Genomic DNA, 12,609 nt, shown 5'->3' with positions numbered 1-12,609 from the left:
AGACTTAAAAAAAACTGAATGCATCTAAAGTATCTAAACAAATTGTCTGTCTAGTGGATCAGATATTTCCCACGATGTGCAAAATATTACTTATGTGCGTACCTCTTGAATAGTAAAACAACAGCAATCCAGAAAACATTTTACAAAACCAAAATACATTGGAATCTTGATTTTGAATTTGGAGTACAATATTCCGAGGAACATCTGAAGGCATCAGAGCAGAGAGCGGGGTTCCCACACCAGCGCGAGCTGCTGCATCAACTGTCTCTCCGTGAGGTGTGTGGAGCGACTCAGTCAACGAAAACTTACCAGAACATGTGCTGAAGCAGTGAGTATGCGGACTTTCGAGGGATGCTAACTGGATTTGACAACTTTGGTCGGTAAGTTTGTGTCACCACTTCCTCCAAACTGTCACGTCAATATACGTTTTTAGACACCTTTCCACGGGTTGGCTGCACGAGTCTTTCAGTCGGGAGTGCGGTTTGTTAAGTTGCTCACAGTGTCAGTGGGTCTCAGACGGAGTCCACAAACCCCTGAACCACACTAAACCTACCTAATTGTAATTTCTTTGCATTCTGTTTGGTACTAGAAAGGAATGTGGTTGTTCGCTTAAAAGTGAAATCGCCCACCTCTGAACCTCCCAGCAGAAAGTCTCTTACGAAACCGGGTTCCTGGCGTCTTTTAGGGCAATTTAACGTAACCTCATCTTGGTATGAAAACATTTTGAAACGTTGTTTTTTTTTTTTTCTGTGCTTGCTGTGAGGTGCATTGCTGTGCATGGAGGTGGTTTCATTGTCGTTTACTTGAAAATGTTCCAAAAACGAGTGAAATGGGATTTTTTGTGTATGCTGTTCGCACTTTCTTTCATTTTATGCTTGTGTGTGCACGCGCGCATGTGAGTTCTTTAGTTTGACAAGTAAGGTTTTTGTTGACATAGGCCCTCCCCTAGGCATCCCTTGGGGAGTGGGACCTGTTTACTCTTTTGAGTGTGATGTTGCAGTGAATGTTGCTTTACGCTAATATACATTAGTTCCAGAGAGAAATATGCCTCAGATTGATCAGCTCCAGATCAGATTCGCTAATAGAAGGGCAGACAACTTTTGAAAAAGTAGGCTACAGTCCATATGACTGTCTGACACAAACTAATAGGATAACAGGGCTGTATTTACAGTGCAAAGTTGGGGGCCACAAAAGGAGAAAAGACACTTGGTTCCAAGCATGTTACTTAAATGATATTATCTTAATACTGTAGTTGATGAAATTACAGTATTTTTACACACTTTTCTTCACTTCTCCCCAAATTGATAATGTTTGTGCATATTTATTCAACTCTCAGTCATTATATGTGCTCCAACATTACAGAATATTGTGATGTAGCAGTTGGAGAGAAGGTGCGGTGATGTCTTGATATAGAAATGAGGAGCAGACAGGGATGGGAGACTGGAAAGACTTGATGTTCTTCAAACTTGCTGTTCTGTATTAGTACATTCTCCCTTCCAAAAATGCCACTAGGTGCTTCCCATCTGTTAAGCTGTGCAACAGCTTCAGACTTTGTCTTGACAACATCACATTTCTAGTGTTAATTGCCATATTGACCTAGGGCTGGGTGATTTTGCCAAAAATGTTATCAGGAGAAAAACAAGTTTAAAGGCTAATTTATGCCCCTGAATAAAAATTGAAGGGCCAAAGGATTATTTGTGTGCTTAATCTATACTTTATAGTCAGATCGTGACAAACACTCGACGCCAAACAGTGGATCACTTTACATTTCTGAGGTAGAACATTCAAAATAATTATCTTCAAAAAAATTTTTTTTCAAAAAATATGATGATGATATGATGACCTTTAATCTAAACTTGTGGCGATTGTGGAATTCATTCTTTTGGCTACATGATACTGCTGCACATTGATTAGCTCTGTTTAGAAATTAAAGGTGCCCTGTGGAGTTTTTTTGTAAACTAACAAAAGTTATGTTCACATTAAGTGTTTCTCACCAAAACGCTTTTCAAATACATTATTTACATCCTTGTTTACTAGCACTCTTCTGCGCTGCCTTTTGCTGGCGCAAATGCTATGCTTGTTTGCATTTTACCTCCACCAACTGTCCATCAGTGGAATAGCGTCAATGGCAGGTGTCGATGGCAGGAGTGCGCATAGCCTTGTCCGGGTAATTGTGCATGCATGTGCGTCCCTGTCCCTTGTGTTCAGTGCAAAGAAAACAGAGACCCAATTGTAAAATCAGCACTCTGTAGCGCTACTAGTGGTCAAAACACCACAAGGTACCTTTATGTCCTCTTGATATTACCCACTTTACGGCAGTTTAATTTCTGTCATAGTTGTATTTTTGTTTTGTTGTATTTTGTCTTGAAATACAATTTGTCTCTCTTCTTTGATATCCTGAATTGTTTGCAAGCAGTGTTAATGGAGCTAAAGGCTGCATTTAAGCTCTTGACTTGAGTAATGTTTAAAATGTTTTCAGAAGTTGAATCTGGAGCTGCTGTGTTGTCACTGAATTTGTGTATGTCTTGAAATCTCCTTAATAACTGCTTTTACTGGTTCTGAGATTCAAGTTGTTTTCTCCTTTAGCTGTCCAAAATAATATATCCTCCTGCATTTCCTGCTGTCTTGCATATTACACAAAGGGAAAAACACTGAACAAAGCAATTATGTAATAATTCAGATATAAAAGCCTGAGCCCACGCTACAGAGTCCTCTGGCATCCATGTTGAAACCAAACTAGTCTCTAACGTTAGCTTATTTTGACTTTTGTCTGTGCAACGACTCGGGATTGATTGATTAAGTGGCTGATTATGTGGCTGGACTGACTGAATACTCATTTGAAATCTTGATAGTAGTTAGGCTCAGACATATGTTCTGTGACGTATGCTCTCACATAATGTTTAGTCTATCCCCAAGAATTCTACGTGGTCTTGAAATGAAAAAATTGCACAAAGCAGACTTCACAGACCAGCAACTAGTGTGTTGTTTGTTGTATGAGAAAGCTTTTATCTGACGGACACGGGGTCACAATGAAGATTTTGCACCATATGCAAAGTGTTATATGGACACGGCTCATCGTCATTTCTACTGGTGTGGTTCACTCTTTCTGGTGTTAAAGACACACACACACACACACACACACAATTACTGGCACTCATTTCATTCTGTTCTTCAAGTTCAGCAGTCTCCCTCTTTTGAGTCATCTTTTTGTTTTAGTTAACGAGGGCATGAACACATACACGAAAACACACACACAAACACACCTTGAAAATACCCTTTCTTGAGTCAGCCCTCTCCCTCTGTTGTTACACTATTGCACACGCAAACAGATGTACACACACACCCACACACATTCACACATAGAGCCCCTCTCTCTCTTTCTGTGCAGTTTCCACTGGAGTCTCTTTCTGCCCTGCCCTCTAATCAAAGCCATATGTTCTCCAGGTCCCTTGCATGAAAAGTCTGTTCTGTTTGCAGCACTGTTCCCACTGTAACCAGCCTCTCGCTTTATTTCTGGCAGAGGGAGAGACTGTGCTGAAAATGAAAGATAACTTGCGAGGATTGCAGGTTGATGATTTTTTTCCTGTCCTTTTTTTGTGTAATTGTGTTTTATTGGTTTTCACTTTTACAGAAAAATTCAAAGCAAATATCATTGTTGTGCTTTACAAACAAAAGTAGTGAAAAGGATGCACAAAAAATGAATAAATCATTGACAGAGGATTCAAAACAATGGCTGACAAATAACTAGGTCTGCAAATTATGAGGAGATTTAAAGTGTAAATTCATCGTAGTCCAGGAAGGGACGCCTGGGAGTCCAGGAAGTTTAAACCTGAGTTTACTAGTTATATGTGCTCGTAACCATAACATATAAAGCCCATTTTCCACTGCATGGTACCTGCTTGATTCGCCTAAACTTGCCTCGACTCTACTCGCCTTTTTTTGGTTTTCCATTGTGAAAGTGAAAAGTTGTACCTGTACCTGCTACCAGGTACTTTTTTTCATATAACCTTGTGAAAACACAGCAGACTGCTGATTGGCCAGAGAGAATCGTCACAATTCACTGCATCATCATTCTGCGTGCCTGACAGAGGCCAGCAAAAGAAAATTTTATGTTTTCATACGTTATATCATCACTAAATCCACTTTGGAGAAGTTTTGAGGTGAGAAATAAACGGTGTAGATTTCTAATATTGACAGTTTTTTGAAAAGTGATGGCGGAACAAAAATGTGCGGAGTTCGGAGTTGAGGAGCTCCGCAAGTGGCGGCGGGGGAAGCCTGTGCCAACCCCTGGGAGGAGCTTGCGAGGCCGGCCACCCACTCACAGAGCCCTCTGGTCCCACCGTCACACAGACCGCTGCAGCAACAATGGCAGGAGGAAAACACAGTTGTAAGGTTTTCATACTGCTTACCTGTCTTTACGTTCTGAGAAATGTTGAAAAGTTTTAACTTAAATCAAGAGACAGCTGTTTGCGGGTAGCTGGTGTGTGTATTGCATTGAACATTACGTTGCGGCAGTTTTGTGTGGCGTTGCTATGACGACCAGTTACATTAAGGGGTACTATCTGCAATGGAAAACGGAGGACGGTGGGCCAGATTCGAGGCGAGTTGAGCTGGTACTCCAGTAGTTATATAATTTAGGACAGAGCCAGAACATGTGTGCCAGAGTAGATGCCTTCATCGGCCACAAATAGAATCTACATTAGGATATATTTAGGCAAGTTTTAATTTGGAAAAATGATGACGACCTTCTTTTTTATATTTTTTGTTTGGTGGTGTTATCTCAATCTCTGATTGACAATTCATTAGCCATTAGCCATCCATGTGGACAGTCTCTAAAGCAGATTACAACGACGACAGCATTTCCTGCGTTGACTTTGTTAGCGAAGCGGTAATTTAGTTAGTCTCAGAGACTCATCAGATAGACATCACAGCTTGGTTTGGCAACCTCGCTTACGCAACTGAATTCTAAACTGGTCCGGTTGATGCAGGTGTCACGCCCATAGAGTGCATGCAGACTGGGGTGGTGACATATTTTGGAAATTTACCCTGAAAGAATAAATACAATACCCAGTAGTGAGTTGGCTGTTCCTGAGTGGTTTTACTCGTTCTGGTGTTAACTGCCAGCAGAACTTAGTATATAAATATAGTGTATATAGTAAAATACAGTAATAACCCTGCATTCACTAAATATTTCCATTTATTAATCAATCAGCTAACAGAATCACAATAAACATTGAATAGACTGTTATGTATAAAAGTAGGCTACTACAAATGATAAATTCTACATAGGGTATTGAAAGTGCTCATTCTCTATCATCCTATTATCTACAATTATCAATAACAATTCTTATCATTACCAGGATAGAACAGTTATCTTATTTCCTTATATGGACTATTACAACCTCTCATCATAAATGGATAGCTAGTGTCAATTCAGCCCAGTAGGATACCTAGCTAGCGCAAATACCGCAAATAATTACCAACTTCATGATAGTACACTTAGGGCTGGTAAAATATCCACTGCGACTTGTAACGTCGTTTCATGTTTTTAAGTCTGCGCGAGTGTACACATGCACATAAAGTGCAATTTATACTTCTACGTCAAATCGACGGCGTAGGCTACGAGGCTACGCAGAAGCTACGCAGAGGCTACGCTGTCGCCTGATGTGCACCTCCTCAAAAATGTAACTACATTAATAAAGAAATTAAATAAATTACATGTGCGCAATACACTACTTTAGAATTCATTATTCAATTTTGCGTATAAGAATGAGATTAATCTCAAGAAAATCATGCGATTACTTTAATCAATTAAAAATTTTAATTGTTGCCCAGCATTAGGTACAATGCACGATACCCACCTGAAAGAATAAATACAATACCCAGTGGTTTTACTTGTTCTGGTTTTAACTGCCAACTGAAGAATGCAGCACAAGCCCACAGCTTAAAATCTTTAAACTCCAAATAAAATTGTTTGAAATTGAATGGGGGTTGTCCGTAAAAACATGCATGATAAAGTGCATACTTTAAGTGGGCAGTTACATATAAATATTCTATGTGCCACACAGGCAGCATGGAAAATTATTGAGGTAGGACAGCTTCCATCCTTGGAGTCTACCTACGAACATGCTAGCCTATAAGATAGTTCCTGACCCAACCAGTGTTCTACACGCTACACGAGTATCAGTTTCTATCTCCTGGGAGGAGGTTCAGAATCCTCAGTTGTAGGTTGAATAGATTTAAAAATTAATTAATCCAATAAAACTACAAAAATAGCCACAGATAAAGAAAGCTTTTATTGAAGGGATTTAAGCAGATCTTTGCTTTTATTGAGGTGTCTCGGTTTGCGTATAGGTGCTTTTAGGAACCTTTATGTTATTTATTCACACCTTTGTATGCTTTATATGGCTGCAGCATGGGTGAAACCCCAAACCAAATGACCAAGTGTTCCACTTTATGGGACAATAATCTGGAATCTTGAATCCATGGTGATAAAAGTTAGTAATGGAAAAGTGGACTGTTTTCTCTCTCTTTAATCTGTCATAGTCCCCTGATTCCCATATAGGTGTTTAAGTATTTATGAGCTCTCCTGGTGCCTGGTTTGATAAAAATCTTCATGAATCGAAGATATTTTAGTCCTTAGCCTCGACAATTTCTGACAGATCACAGCGTTAAAGATTTTCAGTAGGTTCACATTGCCTCTTCAGAAGAATCAACTCTCAGTCTTTATTATTAAAAAAGCATGCGGTCCAGGAAGCCAAAATGTGGCTGCACAAACGTATTAATCTAAAAAAACTTGCCATTATGGTCTCAAAATGTGCCCATGACTAATATAAACATAACCAGCACTCTTGTTGTGCGGGGACCCACCAGAAAGTGTGACTCATTTTGTGTCCCAACCCAAAACTGTAATAATAATAATAACTATTCCCTTCAAGTGCGTAGTGCTTTAAAATCTTCTAATAAGGTGGATGATTATGGATAAAGTACAGATTCCATTCAGCTAAGTTTTTTTCTTTACTGAAATGTTCAGGCCAGCAGATAGAAAACAGTTTTCCATCAGTTTTTACCCACTGTAAGCTGTGATTCCGAAGCTGGCTGGTTTCGAACCCACTGGGTTCGGGCCAATTCGAGATGTTCCTGTTGTAAAAAAAAAAAGATAGAATGATAGTTAACAGAGGTATATAGAATTTAGTCCTTTAAAAATTTTATATTGTTTTAGATTATTTAGAATAACAACAGGCAGTCAGTTGGCAGGATTGCAGCTCATTGAATGCTGCCGAAGTTCAGGGTTGGGTTGGATTGAAACTGAAATTACATCAGTTTTTTTTTCTTTTTTTGATCAGGGCCTGTTTCAGTTTCTCCAAGTCAGATCTCTGTCACAATTCTGCTACCCACAATAATGCATACAAATCTAAATAAAGATATATTACATATTTTATAATCAGATAGATTCATACGACCTGTTTTTATGGATTGTTTTTATTCTAAAGCATATAAAGGGTTTCCTTTCACTGATCTGTCCCTTTATCTAGGTCTTTGCACTGCATGGTTTCTTTTCAGCTGCCACCAGTTTAAGGAATGTGTTTCTATTGTGGTCATGTGATGTGTCTTTTCTTCTCTGACCCCATGTGTTAAAGAGAGGGGAGTTCCTTTGCAAGAAGAGTGAGTGTGTTAGTAATCTGAAGATTGAAAGGCAAGTGTGCAGAATGTTACTGGATCTCTATACTACGTTTGGATTGAATACAGTTCCACAACACTGAGGATCTTCCTTAGTTCATACAGCATTATTCACATTCCTCTTTACAACGCACTGTGGTTCTGATAACGATCAAAAAACATGATGCTTGTCAATAAATTAAAATTGTCCAATATCCAATTCAGTGTTTTTGGCTATATTAAGAGTGATAGCAATGTCACGTAGGCTATGCTATCAGTTGCATTATGTTCTCTAACATGTGTTAACATTCTTTCTACAGGATTAGTTTTTCTTACTTTCTTCCATTCTGCATGGAATTCAAATCTGTGTCCTTGGCAAATTTTCAGTACTTTCTTTACAGTACTAATGGTCACCTTTCTGGCAGCACCAAAGAATGTGTGACTGAAAAGATTAACTAATTGGAATCTGTTTTCAGTGCAGTTGGGTAACACCAGTTGGAGCGTCACTCTATTAAATTCACATGGCGTGCCTTTTTTTCTCTTTGGTCCCGACACAGCAGAAAGGGGGATTCCTTCCTTCTCTCCCTGACCTGCTTATTGTGTTGGTTGAATGCTTAAGATCAAATTGTGAATCTTAGTGTGACGTATTAAGTGTTTTGGTTGCATTTCAACTCAGTTTGAATCCAGCACTCATTTTACACTTGCCATTTACGCTCTATTACTTTCCTCATCCACTAGCTGAGTAGCATTTAAATTAGCTTAATTGTAAATATGAAACATAAAGATTAGTATCTTTAATTTACGGTGCTGCTTTCTACCTCGCTGACTGGGCTTTACTTCCCTGCACTCCATGTGAAGTTTGACCTAATCACATACCAGTCCGTGAGTCATCGTTTGGATGAGTTGTGAAATAATCCCTCATGAATGAACATTAGAAAAAGCCTTTTATGTGAGAGTGAAGGGCCCCCCTGTTGAGGGGATAAAAAACGATTTAGGACAGGGGTTCAAAAACTTTTCCAGTCTTGAGACACAAACTCGGCTCTAACGAGTTGAATGACTCAACTTGTAAAAAAACAAAAACTGTGGCCCAGTTTGGAGAAGTGTTAGATGTAGATTGAAATTCAACCATCAATCATGGCCACGTTGAGCCTTGATCTACCATTTGCTTAGCAAGCGTTTATGGCTAATGCGTTAACAGTTTCCTAATTATACATCCACCGAACTATAGTGACAGCATAGTCCTCTTTTGCCGCCTGTCACCTTTAAGTTCACCGTACGTCTGAAGAAAGGAATGGTGCAAGTGCACTGGCCTTTCATCATTTGCTGTATTTTTTGATAATATCACAGTCGTTGATATTTTCACTTCACGGCTGTGATGTTCCTTTTAAAATACTAAAAACTGGTAAAACTTGAGACTTTGCTGATGAGGACCTGGCTCTAGTAGTCTTCATGTGAATGTCACACTACTCCACTGTAATGTGCCTTGTATGTGAAAGCAAAATTAGTAATTAGTAATACGTGATGTAACTAAAGAGTTTTCCTCCAGAACAAATGATACTGTACATTATTTTTTTGAATTGACATATGGCAGTTTGGAAATACCCATTTTAGATACATGAGGGAACAACTGACACACACTCACAAATACAACACAGTTTTTTTGTTAACCATCTGATTCTGATTAGATCCAGTTTCTTCAGGACTGTCAGACGTGCTGAGGTCATCCCCTTTTGCTTTCATCAACATGTGTTGCACTTTATTGCAGCATGGGAAATGTTGGATCTTGTTGGAGAGAGTACCCAACAGCTCTCTTTTAAAGTAAGATGGACGGACAGCTGTCTGTCTTATTTCATCAGGTTTTTCAGCGATTCAATGGAGGTAGCAGCTTTTTTTGCCTTCTTTTGAAGTATAGAAGCTTTTTAAAGCAGTCCACAAGCCCGTGTTCAAACATTTGCTATTTTTGAAAGATATCATTACCTCGAGTATTTTAAAATATTAATACAATTCAAATAATCCACCTTGACAACCAAGAGCCTATGTGCTATACTTGAAGTCTCGTTGGTTGCAACCTCACAGGCACAACAAGACTTAAACATAACTAAGGTTGGGGCGATATGGCCGAAAATGTTCATATATAACAATAATTATAAGTTTAAAGGCAGATTTTTTTGAGTGAAAGTTGAAGAAACCAGATGGTTAATTGTGGTATCTAACTATTCTTTATGGTCTGATAATGACAAACACTTGATGCCAAACAGTGGATCACTTAACATATCTGGGGTAGAGCATTCAAAACAATTACAATAAAATCTTTTCTCAGTCCCTTTTCCTCAACAAAATAATTATCTTTATAGAAAGCGCTAATTCATTCGATCTATTGAACATTTATTGAATTTTTGTTATATTGTTATTAAGAAAACATGTCATTTTTTCACTATTTTAAAAATAATTTTTTACAGACTATACAAACACAGTCTAATGTGTAAATTAGTGAGTTTTGGGACAGCTAGTAAGGAGATTTATTTAGCTTTGGACAGATATAAGTCAGCTGATTCTCTGTTTCCAGTCTTCCAGCTAAGCTAACCGGCTGCTTTCTGTAGCTTCATATTTGCTGCACAGGTATTTCCTGAAATGTCAATATTTAGAAATAATGATCACTTTGTTATACCAGCATAGATTTATGGTGTCTCATCTTGGACAAAAATAAGTATGTGTATCGCTGAAGTCCTTTTGTTGACTGGCAGCAGTCACATGACTGTCGAAGTTTATTTGTTTATTTATTTATTTACTTAAAGAATCCCAGTTCGTTGTTGCCATGGCAAAGGTGAAACATTTTTACAATGTGCACAAACTTCAAAAACACATTCTGATTGGCTGCTGAACTTGTAGACTGACTGTGGAAGGCCCATCCCTAATGTCAATCTTTGTCTCTCACATCCAAACACTCTTTCACTCTCCCCCTGTGTGTGTCTCCCTCAGATGACAACAAGATAGTGATCGGGAAGCCTGACTCACCTGGAGCGTTAGATGTACAACACCTTTTACAAGGCTTATTGCCTACGGTAATGTAAGTATTATCATGAAATGATACTGGAATACTTTTTGACCTTTTGAGATATTTCTGAGTGCCATGTGCTGGACAATATTTTATATAATACAACAAGTGAAGTAGAAGTGATCGTGGGATTTCTTGGTCAGTGCACTTGTCACTCTGTGTGACCTGGTTTCCAGTGTGTGTGGGTGTGTCTGTCTGTGTTTTTAGCCCAAGGCTGAGATTTACCCTGGAAGAGCCATTGCTTTTGCCAGCCGGGGTCACAGTTCAGCTGATAACAAAAGATACTTTGAACTGTGTGTGTGCGTGGTTGTTTTCTAGGTTTACAAACTGCAGAGATTTAATCATTCTTTTTGATTGCTAGCAATTCTCTAGTGTGTGTGTGTGTGTGTGTGTGTGTGGAGAAGTCACCTTCCGAGATAATCACATAGCAGGTCTGCTATGTGGTTGTGTGTTAAGAAGTCTTTATTGTTGTTATTTCATTAGCTTTTCAATTATAGGAATAAAATACAGTCATAAGAATAAACACTAAATGTAGAGCTGTAGCACATCTATATAGCTTCCATTTTAAGTAACCACGATGTGGAAAAGCTATCCTGTTGCTAATTTCAGAGTGTTTTTAATTTAACTTGATGGAAAGCACAGCTGTCTGTCATGTCCCCCGGCACATGGCTTTAGGATTTAAAGTTACAGTATGCAACTTCTTTCCTGGGGTAACCAGAGTGTTATGCTAGCACTGCCCTCCTGACCCATAATTAGACAGGTTCATGGTCTAACATGTGTCGTGTCAGATTGTGTCCTCAAATGAACTAAGACTTAATGTGACAGGTAACATTAACATTAAAATAGAAAAATAGATTTAGTTTTGATATATCCCATGTTTTTAATTGTGCCTCATATTGTGCACATTTAGTTTCTCATCGCTCCCCCAAATTTTAGTAGTTACTATGACTTGTCCGTGTTACGGTTGCTAATCTTTATTTTAAAACTACGCCCAAACTCAATTGCAGGTTCTCTTCATAGCAAATTATACATACCAAACTTGATTTGTGATTTCAAATGAATATAAGCATGTACACACAGGTTCACAGAAAGGTGGAGTATTTATTATATCACAGTGTTTATTTATTCTTAATTTATACTATAAAATGAAAAAGTTAAACAGTGCTTCTTTATGATTTGATGCCAAAAGGTTAGGGTTTTATATCTAGCACGAATGACAATAACATAAGCACTGGGGAGAGATATGGTACAGTGTCACATGTAGTTGCTAAATGTTGTGCATTCTTTTCCAACTTTTGATACATCTGGTTGGACCTGTTATTTGAGTGTGACACATACAGGCAGGTGAGATTCTTCCTGTTATGGACCGGGGTGGGCTTACAAAAAAATGTAATCTGACATGATTGGTGACAGCTTGCTGATGAAGACATTCTTCTGAAAACCGCCATGATTTAGATTATGATTAGATTATTTGGGGCATTCAAAAATGGGGGTGAAAATGTTCCTCATCATATTTTGTCTCCGGTCTTGTGAGAAAAATCAGTAGATCAAAAGTCTCAAGGTGCCTGCTGTTAGTCAGCAGTGTAGCCCTAGGCAAGCTGCTCCCATGTGTTACAATTTCAGTCACAGGTATATTGTGCAACTGACACACTGAAGTCAATTTTTTCAGTTTTTATCTTGGAGTTTGTTTTTTTACATGTTTGGGGTAACATACTGCATCATGTTTGTGTCTTTGTAATGTTTGGGTTTTTATATATTTTTTATAATTATATAAGAGAGAAAGGTAAGTATTATGCACATCCCAAGATATCCAAACTGTCCTTGACTTTCCAGATCAGTTTTATGAAAGGCCACAAATTCTCTATGCAAAGTTTCCACCAGCCTTATTTTGCAGG

At 38.4% G+C, this 12,609-nt stretch overlaps 1 protein-coding gene across 2 annotated transcripts in view; it reads left to right on the top strand.

The window, feature by feature from the left end:
* The first annotated feature begins 239 nt into the window (after positions 1-239).
* The window catches only part of plce1 (phospholipase C, epsilon 1), a 92,083-nt gene continuing 79,713 nt past the window's right edge, over positions 240-12,609 (top strand). For both annotated transcript variants that reach the window (XM_038735511.1, XM_038735510.1), the window contains exons 1-2: positions 240-380; positions 10,639-10,726. The gene's annotated coding sequence lies outside the window, so the exon portion shown is untranslated. The remainder of the gene's footprint in view (positions 381-10,638; positions 10,727-12,609) is intronic.

The sequence above is a fragment of the Micropterus salmoides genome, unplaced genomic scaffold, assembly GCF_014851395.1.
Source record: "Micropterus salmoides isolate LMB-PRFRI ecotype aquatic unplaced genomic scaffold, ASM1485139v1 Ms_hic_scaffold_21, whole genome shotgun sequence".
In the NCBI taxonomy this organism is placed as follows: domain Eukaryota; kingdom Metazoa; phylum Chordata; class Actinopteri; order Centrarchiformes; family Centrarchidae; genus Micropterus; species Micropterus salmoides.
This window is presented reverse-complemented; position numbering and strand designations above follow the sequence as displayed.